This window comes from Eublepharis macularius, chromosome 13 (assembly GCF_028583425.1).
Source record: "Eublepharis macularius isolate TG4126 chromosome 13, MPM_Emac_v1.0, whole genome shotgun sequence".
Lineage (NCBI taxonomy): Eukaryota > Metazoa > Chordata > Lepidosauria > Squamata > Eublepharidae > Eublepharis > Eublepharis macularius.
In genome coordinates, this window is record NC_072802.1 from 27,165,105 (window position 1) to 27,179,527 (window position 14,423).

The following is a 14,423-nucleotide window of genomic DNA, read 5'->3' on the forward strand; positions in this document are numbered from 1 at the left end:
AATGTGGGGGATAGGTCAGATAGTGGCCACTTGATTTTCTGCCCTCACAACACACCTGGCCCCCGCGCCTCCGCGGGGCAGCCGGTTCAACCCCAGCCGCTCTGTTGGGATTTCACATCCAAGGGGCAATGCAATCGCAAGGCTTGCAAGTACCGTCACGAGTGCCCTGCCTGTGCAGGGTCTCACTCTTATGCAGCCTGTCCCAAGGCCAGGCCTGGCGGCGGGGGCAAGCGGTTCGGGGGCGGGGGTAGTCAGCAGGGGCCTGGAAAAGGGTCCCTCCCCAATAAATCTGAGGGTACTTGAGGGCTTGTTGTCCCTTTACCCCCGGCGGATCGACGCCGGGTATTTGGTTTCTGGGTTTAAGTTTGGGTTCTGTATCCCGTTTCAGGGCGAGCGCAAGCCTTTCATGGCAGCCAACCTTCGGTCTGTGGCTGGTATGGAAGATGTAGTGCGGGCTAACATCGCTAAGGAGTGTGCGGAGGGCCACGTTCTTGGCCCATTTGATGCCCTTCCTGTTCCTTGTTTGCGGGTTTCCCCACTTGGTGTGGTGCCAAAAAAGGCGGCCGGGGAGTTCCGCCTTATCCACCACCTGTCGTTTCCCAGAGGCAGTTCCGTGAATGATGCCATTCCAGAGGACCTGTGTACAGTGTGTTATATGCCCTTTGACCAGGCAGTCAAGGTCGTGCGCTGTTGTGGTGTTGGTGCTGAGATGTCAAAGTGTGACATTAAGTCAGCTTTTCGTCTTCTCCCATTTCACCCGGGTGACTTCGAGCTTCTCCGTTTTGCATTTGAGGGCAAGTTCTATATGGATCGTGCCCTTCCCATGGGGTGCTCCATTTCTTGTGCGGCCTTTGAGCGCTTCAATTCCTTTTTGGAATGGGAGTTGCGTCGCCGCACTGCCTGCCCGGACACCTGTCATTATTTAGATGATTTTTTGTTCGTTGGGCCTGTGGGCACTGAGCAGTGTGCCAGGTTGTTGGCCACCTTTGTTTCTCTGGCAAAAGAGCTGGGTGTTGCTCTGGCTCATGAGAAGACCGAGGGCCCCTCCACGGTGTTGACTTTTTTGGGAATAGAGTTGGACACCATACAGCAGTCTTTGAGGCTCCCTGCTGACAAGGTTGAGAACTTGCGGGGGCGGTTAGAGGACTTTAAGGGGCGGAATAAAGTTTCCCTCCTTGAACTGCAGCAGCTTGTGGGGCATTTGAATTTTGCATGCAAGGCAATTGCCCCGGGTAGGGCCTTTCTGCGACGATTATGTGATGCTATGGGGTCCCTGAGATTGCCCCATCATCGCGTCTCAGTAGGGGCATGCATGAGGACCTGCAGGTTTGGAGGGATTTCTTGGGATCCTTTAATGGGGTCACATTCTGGAGGGAGGATTTGTTGCTTGAAGCCGAGCTTCAGGTTACTTCCGATGCGTTAGGGGCCCTGGGTTTTGGAGTGTATTTTAGGGGGCACTGGTGTGCGGCCCGTTGGCCGCCTGACTGGGCTGAGCAGGGTTTATCTAGAGACTTAACGTTTCTGGAATTTTTTCCCCTGCTGGTTGCTGTTTGGCTGTGGGGCGAGGAGTTGGCAAACCACACGGTACACTTCTGGTGCGATAACCAGGCGGTGGTTCTTGTGGTTAACTCTTTGACATCAAAGTCGCCTAGGGTTATGCAGTTGGTGAGGGCCTTTACCCTCAAGTGCCTTCAGCTGAATATATTGTTTAGAGCCAGACACGTTCCAGGGATTAGTAATGGTGTGGCAGACGCTTTGTCTCGCCAACAGATGGAATGGTTTTGGCTCCTTGCCCCAGAGGCCGATCATTTACCGGCGCAGATGCCCAGCGAGCTGTGGCGGCTTGGAAGGTGGAAGTGAACCAGACGATCCAGTCAGCTTTAGCCCCTAGTACCCGGAGGGCATATGACTGTGCAGTAGGGCAGTTTACGGAGTTCAAGAGGACTGTGGGTCTTCAGGATGTTTGGCCCATTCCGCCAGAGCACCTTATGCATTTTTGTGTGGTGCAGCATAGACGTGGTCTTTCAGTTAAGTCTATTAGGGGCCATTTGGCGGCGCTGGCTTTTGTCAGCAAGGCCCGCGGCCTTACTGATGCCACCAGCGACTTTAGGGTACAGAAGATGCTTGAGGGCTGGCCTAGGGAGGCTGGTGCTCCTAAGGATCAGCGGCAGCCAATTTCCCCTACTGTACTAAAGGGTTTGGGAGCCATTTGGCCTGACATTTATTCCTCCCCCTATGAACAGAGGTTATTGCATGCAGCGTCTTTAGTGGCCTTTTTTGGTGCGTTGCGTGTTAGTGAGTTGGTGGTGCAGGCTCATATGGACACATACGGCAGGGCCCTGCTGGCTAAGGACATCAAGTTTGTAGGGGACAAGGTGTCCATTATGATCCGTCGCTGCAAGACAGACCAGAGGCAGCATGGCACCACTTTAGTTTTGGGCCCCTGTTCTGAGTGGGAGCTCTGTCCGTTCCGAGCCCTTAGGGATTATATTGAGCTGCGAGGTGATGACCAAGGGGCCTTGTTTCGGCACATTGACTGGGCTCCTTTGACCCATTATCAGTTTTGGGCGGTTACTGAGAAGGCCCTTTGTAGGTTGGGGCTATCAGGGGTCAAATTCGGCACCCATTCCTTTCAGATTGGGGTGGCCTCTACTGCTGCGGCTATGGGTTATCCTCAACGGGCGATACAGCAGGTGGGCAGGTGGAGGTCGGGTGCATTTCGATTTTACATACGCCCTTTGTCCCATTGTTGACAGCCCTTGCTAACTGCTCTTTCTTAGGTGCAGTGCCTGGCCCTTTGAAACGCAGGATCATGATTTGTGGACACAGCATGGTGTTCTGGGCCGCTCACCAAGCCAGACGGACTCCGATTGGATCTCAGCTGGGGCTCAGTGCTGTGGCCATGGTCAAGTGGCTGGGACGGCATGGCCTTTGGTGGCCTGCCTTGTTACCACTCCTTTTTGGGGGGCGAAAAGGTCCGCCCCCGCATATCTTGGTCATACACCTGGGTGGTAATGACCTTGGTTTAGTGCAGGGTAAGGCCCTGTCACTGCAGGCAACCGTGGACCTCCGTGAAATAAGTTGTCGGTGGCCGGGCGTGCTTATTTTCTGGTCCAAAATGTTGCAGCACCGGGTGTGGCGTGAGGCCTCTGACCCGTGGGCTATTGAAGGGGCTCGGTGTAAAGCCAACCGGGCCATGAAAAAACCTTTGGGGGAAGGCCTGGGGATCTATTTACCACACCCTAGGATTAAGGCCAAATTTGCCCATCTCTACCAGGATGATGGTGTGCATTTATCACCAGAGGGCAATGAGATTTTTCTGGATGACCTATGGCAAGGGCTTAGGTTGGCCTTGAGCCACCTGTGGGGCGTCAGGGCCTAAGCAGAGGCTTGGCCCTGTCGGTGGCAGGAGATTCTCGGGGAATAGGGAGCGGGCCGGTGAGCACCCAGTGACATTTCCCCCATATGTGGGGGAACAGGGTCTGCCATCAGTGTGGTATGCTTGTGACGGCTACCACGGCACAGGCAGACGCCTGCAGGGATCCCCAGGAACAAGTCCTTCCCTCATGCTGTACGGCTGGGGCGATAGGAGCTTGATGGGGGGATCCGTTAGCCTGGCTGGCCAGGTTGCAGCCATTCTATGAATGGCCTACACTCGAGGCTTTGGGGCTCGCCCAGACAGACCAAGGCGGCGGTCAGGTGTGACCCCGTGGCTTGACCTGTACTGCGTAGTTGGCCCTTGCCATAGTTACAGTTATTATATGTTATAGTTATATGAATAAATGGCCATTTATCTCCAAGCCTGTGTCTGTCTCTTATTACGGCTAAGCTGGAAAAAAGCGGTTGTTGTTCATTGCCATCCATGAACAATGAACAACGAACAGTAACGAACATGGCCCTGCTCACAAACATGTTCATTGTTCATTGTTCATAGCCCTTTAAAGATCCCTTTAAACTATCAGCTGGCAGGTGGCAAACTGACTTTCCCAATGTCCAATTCCCACCAAATTTGTAGGAGATGTAGTCCTCTGAAGACCTCCCCAAGTTTCAGGGAGATTGCACCCTGGGAAAGGCATGATGCATGGGTCCCCCCCCTTTGCTGTCATTTTCTCTTCACAGTGGCAAAAACAGGACTCTCTGCTGGAAGTACTTTGAAAGGTTAAAGCCAGAAGGAAAGCCAGAAGGAGTTCAGACAGAGTTCAGTCTCTGCCTCCATTGCCAGGGGAATTGATTGAAAGGCGCCAGATTGTCTGGCTTGATGAATGGCTGACAAAGGCAACGAATGAGGCTTGCAATGACCACTTGTTCGTTTAAACTGGGGCCTCACGAATGGCTTGTTCACGAACAGACGAACGGGCTGTTTGTGGGGGGTTTTTTGTTCGTAATGCTGTTTGTGCCCATGTCTAGTGTTACGTACTGTTAAGTCGCCTCTGACCTATGGTGACCCTATGAAGGAAAGACTTTGAAAACATCCTGTAATTAACAGACTTGCTCAGATCCTGCAAACTGGAGGACGTGGCGTCTTTTATTGAGTCAAGCCATCTCATTTTAGGTCTTTCTGTTTTCCTACTGCCTTCTACGTTTCCTAGCATTATTGACTTTTCCAGAGAATGTTGTCCTCTCATGATGTGACCAAAGCACGATAGCCTCACTTTTGTCATTTTAGCTTCCAGGAAAAATTCAGGCTTGATTTGATCTAGAACCCACTTATTTGTCTTTTTGGCTATCCGTGTTATCCACAAAACACTACTCTAGCACCTCATTTCAAATGAATCATTTTTCTTCCTGTCAGCTTTATTCACTGTCCAACTTTCATATCCATACATAGTAATGAGGAATACTATATAGGCATTTAAATAGTTTACCCTGTTCTTCCTCTTAGTTCAAGGTGGCTTACAAGTAGTAATTAAAACATTATAGATTAAAACTAGATAAAATATAGCTCCCAAATACCTGCCTCCCACCATAAAAGATGCCAGCTGTTCATACCTCTTCCAAAGCCCTTAGAAACAAGGCATACACTGCCTCCTCAACAAGATCTCCATTGAGGGGGCTGTCCTCAGTTCTTAAGAGAACCCATTCCACAGAGTGGGAGAGCTGTGATGGAAAAGGCCCAGGTGACCACCCAAAATTGGGGAACAGCCAGTAGGTGGTGTGCTGAATGCTGTAGTTGGTGCACAGGACAATATGGAAGGAGACTGTCTTCCAGATATGAGGGTCCCTGGTCATGAAGGCAATTTAAGACTATATCCAGCACTTTAAACTGGACTCAGAAACAAACTGGTAGCCAATGTCCCTTTTTCAAAATGGGATTAACAATAATCTGGCTGCTGCATTCTGCTCAAGATGCCACCTCTGAGTTGTCTTCAAGGGCAGCCCAATGCAAAGCATATTACAGTAATATAACCATGTGGTCACAAAAGCATGGATTAGCAAGGCCCAGTCTGAAAATGGAATGAGTTAGCAAAACATTTTTGGTTGAGGGAAGGCAGTCTTCTTGACCACTCTGCTAACCAGTCCTTCAAATGGCACTGCCTTTCAAATAGCAGTAGGGTTGCCAACAGCAGGTTGGGAAATTCTTGAAGACTGAGGAGGGTGGAGTTTGAGAAAAGAGCTCAGCAGTGATGGGATGCGATACAATCCACTCTCTAAAGCTGCCATTTTCTCCAGGGGAATTGATGACTTATGATCTGGAGATCTGTTGTAATTCCAGGAAATCTCCAGACCTCACCTGGAGGTTGGTAACCCTAAATGAGAACCCCCCAACCTCTGCTTTCTCTGCAGAAGCCAATTCTATTGCATTCAGCATAACTTGATCCAATCTATCTAAAACACAAACCTTCCTGCCAGTGTTACATCTGTCTTGTCAGGATTCAACTTCAGCTTGTTTTGCCGTAGCCATCTGACCATGGCCTCAAAGCACCAGTTCAGAACCAAAACAGATGCATCTGAAGTCTTGTGAAATATAGAGCTGTGTGTGTGTGCGTGCTTGTGCATGTGCACACACACACACACACACACACACACACGTTCAGAGCTGTACCCACCCTCATTCTACTTTATTGGCTGCTATTTATGGGGTTTAAGAAAATTGCTGTGATGTTCCATATTTTGTTTCAATAAGCAACACAGAGAAAAAGACAAGGAAAAGAAGACTTCAAAAATGTATTTTATTTAATAAATTTTCACACTTTTCTGTCCTCACAAGGGCCAACAGGGCAGCAAACAAATTAAACGTACATAATAATATCACAGTTTAAAATCATTAAAACCACCCCCCCCCCAACATATCATTAGAACCATTAAAAACAGAGCTAAAATGCATACAAAAACATAAAAAACTACTATTAAAACATTGGTCAGGAAGATAGGATCACTGAAGGAATGCCAAATGAAACAAAAAATCGAATTCACCCATTGGTGGAAGAGGACATACATATCTTCCAAGGAAGAACACCAGCGTTTTCCTTCCATGCTGAAAAGGCCCTGTTCCAGGTTGCCTTCTACCTAATCTAAGCATGACACCTCAAGTCCCAAATCAAGTCACCAGTAGCACTTCAGTCTTGTCAGGATTAAGGCTGATTCCACACACGTTGGATAATGCACTTCCAATCCTCTTTATAGATCATTTGGAATGGATTTTTTCATGTGCGGAACAAAAAATTCACCTCAAGTGCATTGAAAGTGCATTATCCAACGTGTGTAGAATCAGCCTAAGTGTCAGTTTATTAGCCTGCACCCACTCAAAAACTGCTTCCAGGCCTCCCTGGGATCAGCTGGAAGCACCAGATAGAGCTGAATGTCTTCTGCATACTGGTGACAACTAGCATTGCCAGGTCAAGACATCGACACTGATGAATATTTGTGTGGTGGGCAAGAGGGTATAATAAATACAAATGTACTGAGATTAGCACTTAACAACAAAAGATGCATATGCATGTTGAGGATACATCAATTGCCAGAAAATAAGTGTCTTGCCTCTGGAGCTCTGGTTATGTTGTACAATTCTTTCAATGTCTGCGTAAAATCAAGACTGTCCTTTTAGGAAGAATTGGTCTTTTTGATACTAATGGTAAATATTTGAATGTTCAAGTCGCTGCACATATAACAGAATATATTTGATTAATAATGTGCTTTTGTAAGGCATTTCCCGGAAGTGGACTGATAAGATAAATCTTAATCTCATCAGATCTTAGAAGCTAAGCCAGGTTGGTACTTGGGGGAACATACATAATGCATATCCTGTATAGAACATTCTTATCAGGCTCTGTTTGTACTAGTGTTGCCAGGTCACTTCACTCTCCCGGTGGGAGACTGAGATACTGGATCCTACCTCCTCTCCTTCCTGGCTGGCATGATGATGTCACTTCTGGAAAGTGACATCATCTTATAGGTCAAAGGGTGGCCCAGGAGCACTCCCATGCTCACCAAAGGACTGAATCCCCCCACGGGGCCTGATTAGGCCTGAAATGAGCCCACTGCAGGGCACGGGAGTGGGCCCAGGGGTGTGCTGCACTGCTGGGGGGTGCCTTTGGAGGATGCGCCCCCTGCTGGACAGGTAAGTGGGGTTGGGGGGGAAGATGGGAGCAGGGGATCCTGGGAAGGAGAATGGCAAGCCTAGTTTGTACATTCCAGTCTGTTTTGGATGACCTTGCTATCGAAATTTGACCAGAGGATATGAAGTCTAGGGCTTTCTTAGTGGTGGTACTCTCATTATAGATATCATTTACATTTGGCCCACTCAGGAAACATGCATAGTCCTTTCTGTTCAGCCAGGTGTCTGGCAGCTGAGTTCCTGGATTTGGACAGGATGAACAGCTGCTGATCTTGTTGGTTGGATTTATTACTGATCTTATTTAGACTAGTATTGTCTATTATATCCTTGAGGCAAGTCAATATAAGATTCCCTTGAATTGGTCAGTGGGACATTGAATTTCGGAGAGGGGGAGCATAGATTGGAGTACAAGCTGTTCAGCCCTTTCTGTCCATCACCCAAAGTGATAGTTCCTAGATGAACCCCTACACCCCCGCCAAAACCTAGCCAGCGGCTATTCCCAAAAGATGAGCTCTTCTCTTGCCCTCTCCTATCATATCTTGATGTGTCTTTATCAGGTTATAATATTAGCCATTAGCCACTTACCTTCTCCATGTTCAATGTGCAAAAGACATCAGGACAAGTAGAAGGGAGCTGGAGGACTCCAAAAGTCAGCAGAGTCCTTATGGACTTCTGTTCATTCGTTTCAAATCCCAACCATATATGAGTATGGTTTGGAGCTCACATATAGTAGGAAGCCGATGGTAAGTTCACTCGTATTTTTTTACCATCTGTCTAGCCTTTGTTGGTATAGCTGGGGAAATATATTTATTTTATATGGGAAAATTCAGCCTATTTATGCATAAAACATTAATAAGAGTACATTACAGGATACATTAGAAAAAGGTGGGAAAGTGGGAACACGGCTTGGTTCCAATAAAGGGAAAAAAAGGGAAATTTTGATCAACTCTTTTCCATTTCATTATAATGGGCATGCAAAAGTTTTGACACTCTTGATTTTTGGGTTTCTTTATCTTCCTGCCACCCTGTCTTCTAATACCTCATTATGGAGGCAGGGTTTCAGATATGGAAGGGGAAAAAACATACCAAATAACAGTTATTTTTTGAAATATTGTGGGTGTTGTTGGCTTTTGATTTATTGCTCTAGAGTGAACTAAAATGTCAACAATTTTTAATAAAATAGGAAAAGCCTTGTTTTTGCTGTGGGGAAGCAGACACTGAAAAGCAATATCTAAGTACAGTAGCAGGCTATTCTTAGCTGGTTGGCCTTGGCATCTCTCCAAGGGACAACTTGTGGCCCATTGAGAGACAGAGATAGTATAAGGGAGGCTGTTATGGGTGAGGGTGCTGATGAATGGATGGCTAGTAACCCAGAAGCAGGGTTGCCGGCTGAATGCCTTTTGGGTAAGGGCTGGGTGCTTGATGTCACTCCAGTTTGTCCTCAGAACTGATGTCATGATGGTCTAGAAATTCATCTCTATGGTTTTTTCCTAGAGCTTTGTTACAATTCTGGGTACAAACCAGAAGTGGCATCATGACATTGGGTGTCATTGCACAACATTGTTCCCTGCCCTGCCCTTGCTCCTGTGGGAGGAGAGAGGCTTAGCAGGGCCTGGAGCCTGGAGGGGAGAAATTGCTGTTGCCCCCTGGAAGATGGCAACTCAGATTAGTAGGTTCTTAATCTCCTCTGTTTTCTTGAAATACCGTCACTTAAGAATGGAAAGCAAGTAGATGACAGCTGTGGCACTGTGCAGACTGAAAAAGTCACCAGTACTCCTTTATTTCAAGGTATGTTTTCTCTCTCTCTAGTCCTAGGGTTCTGCTGCTTCAATGTTTGTAGAGCTCACATATATATCTTACTTTCTTCCTCAGGGGCAGTAACAACTTTAAATTTGTGGTGGGGGCTGTTCCTTCCCACTCGTGTCATGTCGTCATCTGGGTTGCCTTCTGGCTGACTGGCTGAAACCATGGTGCCCTGTGTTTCCTTTTCTACCGCAGTCATCCTCTAGTTCCCATCCCCTTTTCCTTCTTTCTCCTCAGACCTCCTTCATTTTGTTTACCTTGTTGGGGTGTCAGAAGCAAGAAGTAACCAGACCAAGTGGGATTGGGCAAGAACTGTGTATAAAAGTGGGACAGTTTATAAGAATATGTAGATTTTGATGGTAGGAGAAGACTTTTGCAGCAGCACAAGCATTTGGGGGTAGGGAGTAGAGATGGGCACGAAACAAACCGTGGAACAAAATTTTGTTTGCACTGAAATGCGTTCTGTGGGAACACGTTTTCTGGAACAAATAAATTTTTCCAGCCATTCCATGGCCAGTTCGGAACTTCACAGAACCCGAGCTGGTTTCAGCCCATTGGCTGAACCCAGCGCGAGGTCTGTGAAACTGACAGCCCCTTTCTTCTGCCGCTCTGGCAGCAGGAGAAACAGGCTGTCAGTTTCACAGACCCCATTCTGGGTTCAGCCCATCGGCTGAAGCTGGTGCGGGGTCTGTGAAACTGAGAGCCAAACTACAAGTGACGTCTTACACAGGTTGGACACTAGTCGGCTTCCCTCAAGTTTTGATGGGAAATGTAGGCGCCCTGGTTTTATAGCTTGGCTCTCCATTACAGCTGCAAGACCAGGATGCCTACATTTCCCATCAAAACTTGAGGGAAGCCGACCAGTGTCCAACCTGTGTAAGACGTCACTTGTAGTTTGGCTCTGATAGTCCCTTTCTCCTGCTGCCCAGCCAGCAGAAGAAAGGGGCTGTCTGTTTCAAATGCCCTGCATCAGCTTCGGCAGCCGGTGCAGGGCAGTTGAAACACCACGGACAATGAACCATGAACTGGAAAAAGGTCAGAAGTTCGATGTTCTGTGGAATGCTACGAACCACAAATCACATGGTTTGGGGGTTTTTTTGGTTCGTGCCCAACTCTAGCAGGGAGTCAGTACTCTGTAATGACTAGTAACTTGTGTCCTGAGTGACAAACCTTGTCAGTAGTAGAGATGGGCATGAACCTAATTATGACCCAAAAAAAAACCACGAAACAGGCTGGTTCATGGTCTGTGAAAGCTCCTTTCACAGAACTTCCACAAACTTTATACTGGTTCATTGGGTCGTATTACAGGGGCAGTTTAAATGGCCAAATGGACAGTTAAACAGCCCCTTTAAGGGACTTGCAAGGGCAGGTCCCTTTTAACTATCAGCTGGCAGTCGGGGGGTGAATCCCCCTTGCCGCTTGCCAGCTGATAGTTTAAAAGGACCTGTTGCTTGCAATGCAGGAAAGGGCCCTTTAAACTGTTAAATTCCTACTCCCCTGCCTCTGCTAAGCAGCTGGAATGGGTTATTTAAACCCCACGAACTATAAACTCGGTCATAACTGGCCCCAGTTCCGTGCCAGTTCGTGGTTTTTGGTTCATTAAAATCCACGAACCACAAACCTCATTAGGCTTAGAGGAGACAATTGGTCCAAATCTCAGCTGAGCTTCATAGTTGAACGTGGATTTAAAATTACACAGTACAAGAATATTATTTTCCCAGAAATTCAGTAAAGCAGTAACTTCTGAATACCTGTTGGAAGCAGTAGAAACGATGATTCTTGCATTCTACTCATGATTGCTTCTAGGAACACAGACTCCATGGTTGTCATGCCCTGAGATCAGCTATTTGTATAAAAGGCTATGTATGTTGTACAAGCTAGCCAAGTTGAAGTTTTGTTTCTCTTTTGTCATTTGCATATTCACAAGCAGGGGACCCTCAAGGGTTTGCTAAAAGACTTACTCAAACAGGACAGCTGTATTGTAGGGATGCTAGTAAAAAGTTCAGTAGCACTTTTAAGACTAACCAACTTTATTGTAACATAAGCTTTCAAGAGCTTTCAAGAGCCACAGCTCTCTTTGAGCTGAACCACAAGTGACAAAAGGCACAGATTGGACACTTGTCAGCTTCCCTCAAGTTTTGATGGGAAATGTAGGCATCCTGGTCTCGCAGCTTCGCTCTCTGACTGCTGTCCAATGGACTTTTCAACTGTCACTTGTCCAACATTCCGCCAAGCTGCCTACATTTCCCATCAAAACTGCTCTCTGTCAGATACATTGTAGGGATGTATTGTAGGAATGAGGTCTCAGATGTTTTGCTAATGAATTAGACTATTGACTTCATCACTATATTGCCTTACATATAATCTGTTGCTTTAAATATGTACTTCTGTGTACCATCTGTGCTCCATGTTGTCTTATGTCAGTCCTAGAACTGATTATGTTCTGTTTCAGTATTTTTTCTACTCTGTATTGAATTCTTACTAATGCTGTGTCTTTTAAACTTGTATTTATTTACCCTATGACATGGTTTATGGGACTGTCCTTGATATTGTATGGAAATGTTCTTGATACTAATCTCATACTGTGTAATCTGCCTTGAGTCTCAGTGAGAAAGGTGGACTATAAATGACATAAATAAATAAAATAAATAAATATTTCTCATTCATCAGGCAACCTACCTTTATCTGCCCTCCTGTCTTGAACTTTCCCTCCTTTCCTCCTGTTCAGTGTCTCCCTGGGAAAATGGTGGTGCAGTTCTAGACATTGGAACAATTGTTGGTCCAATTGTGTGATGCTGGTTGCCAGCCCACTAATACGGTTTGGAACCCACAGGGACTTGTGGAGGTACCTCAGTTTCCCCTGTGTACTCCTCCCTACGCCATTTCTTCTTTTTCTCCTCCTGGCATTCCCCCATATCCTCACCGTTGCATGCTTCCTTTTCTTCTTCTCACCCACCAACCAACTAAACTTTTACTTGCCCCCCAATCCTCACCTATATTTATTACTTATTTATTTCATTTATACTCCTCATTTCTCTACAATGGGAACCCAAAGTAGCTTACAGAATTTTCCTCCTCTGTTTTAATCTCACAAATCCCTGTGATATAAATTAGGCTGTGTGTGTGTGACTGGCCCAAAGTCATCTAGTGAGCTTCCATAGCGGAGTGGAAATTCAAACCTGGGTCTTGCAGATTCTAATCTAAGAGCAGAACCACAAGTGACAAAAGGCACAGATTGGACGCTTGTCATCTTCCCTCAAGTTTTGATGGGAAATGTAAGCAGCTTGGTGGAATGTTGGACAAGTGACAGTTGAAAAGTCCATTGGACAGCAGTCAGAGAGCGAAGCTGCGAGACCAGGATGCCTACATTTCCCATCAAAACTTGAGGGAAGCAGACAAGTGTCCAATCTGTGCCTTTTGTCACTTGTGGTTCTGCTCTAAAACTCTAACCACTGTGCCACAAAGGCTGCTATGGGGTGGCTGCCACCAACAAGTAGCAAGCAGTAGGTAAGTCATGCAAGCAGAGTCCCGCTAGTCATGTGGTAGTGGTTGCTACGAGGCCTGGCCACATATGTCCTCCCTCAAAGGCCAGAACAGAGCTGGAAAGGGCCTTATCTTTCCCCCTGCCTTTTACTGACAGAAATCAAGGCTTGATGACCAGCAACACCATTGTGGTTGCCTAGCAATGGCCATTGAGAATATTCATTTATTTAAAGCTACAGAAGCTTTTTCGATCATTTTGGAGGGATTTAACCCGTCAATGTTGTTTCTTTTGTAAGATTTCAGATTCTTCTGAAAACCTGGGGCTTTCCTCAGATTTATAGAAAGATCTATCTTGTCTGCCCATGGCTGTGATCTCTGGATTTAAGATCCACAGATGAAGCCATATTGAGAATTAAATATATTGATGCTACTGTACATAATGCAAAAGTATTACAGCGATTATGTTAATTTTAATGAGAAAACTGGCTGCAAGGAAAGAGAAATTGTACAAAAATAACAGCTTGGATTCATTTTTTACAAGGGAGGGGAAAAACAAAATGGAATTCAAATGAACTAGACAGCTTTTGATATTCTCTCATGGTTATTGTCATTGTGGATATGGGTGGATGAATATATTGTTTGCAATTTCGAGCATCCTTTGTCCCACCCATCCACATTTTCCGACAGGAAGTAATTTTAGGATTCTTCTGTGCAGTGCTTGCTTCTTGTGCTGCCCAACTCTAGTTTACACTCAGCTCTGTGCTGTGCCTGCTTCTTGTGCTGCCATTTATTTGTGGATAATGCTTCTATGAAAAGCACATGAAAGGTAATAGAAAAATAATGTTTGATAGTTGGGGAGATAACAAATAGACAATTAAATACATGGCTTGTGTAAAAATTTAACAGGTCCACCAGCCTCAAAGCCTCTTGAGCAAAAGATCGTAAAATTAAACTCTACTCTTGCCTAGGAGAAAGTGTCCAGCCCTTTTTATCAAGTGCTGAAACAATCTCAAAGGCCTTTTATAAATTTTACTGGCTGGTCTTTGACACTCCGCCAACTGATCTTGGTGAACATTTTAGCCTTATAATGAGCACTGACATTTTCTCAGCATTATTTTTCCCCAGTAACACTACACAAGTAGCAGTTTCATCTGACATTCTCCATAAAGGCATAATTAACTTTCATTGTGTCCAGAACAGACAGTCAGTGAATATAGCGTAGGTTGGTGAAACTTTCTTCCAAACACTTCAGGTATGATTATTCTTTTTTTGGTTCCAGAAGGAAAATCTGTTCAAAATCTTTGAAAGGTATTGCCACCTTACAACCAGGATGATGATGATGTTATTTGGGGGCAATGAAGCATTCCATGTAGGCAGCTTTTGGTTGCACCAGCCAACCTTGAAATCAGAATCTTGTCCCTACTGAATCAGTGCAGTAGCTTGTATGAACTTCTGTTCTCTGAGAAGTTTCTTTTTTAAAAATTTTTTATTGGTGAGTACATACAATGTTATTCAATACACAAATTCCCTGTCTTATCTAAATTATATCATCCCCCACCCTTCCCCCCCTCCTTACTGACTT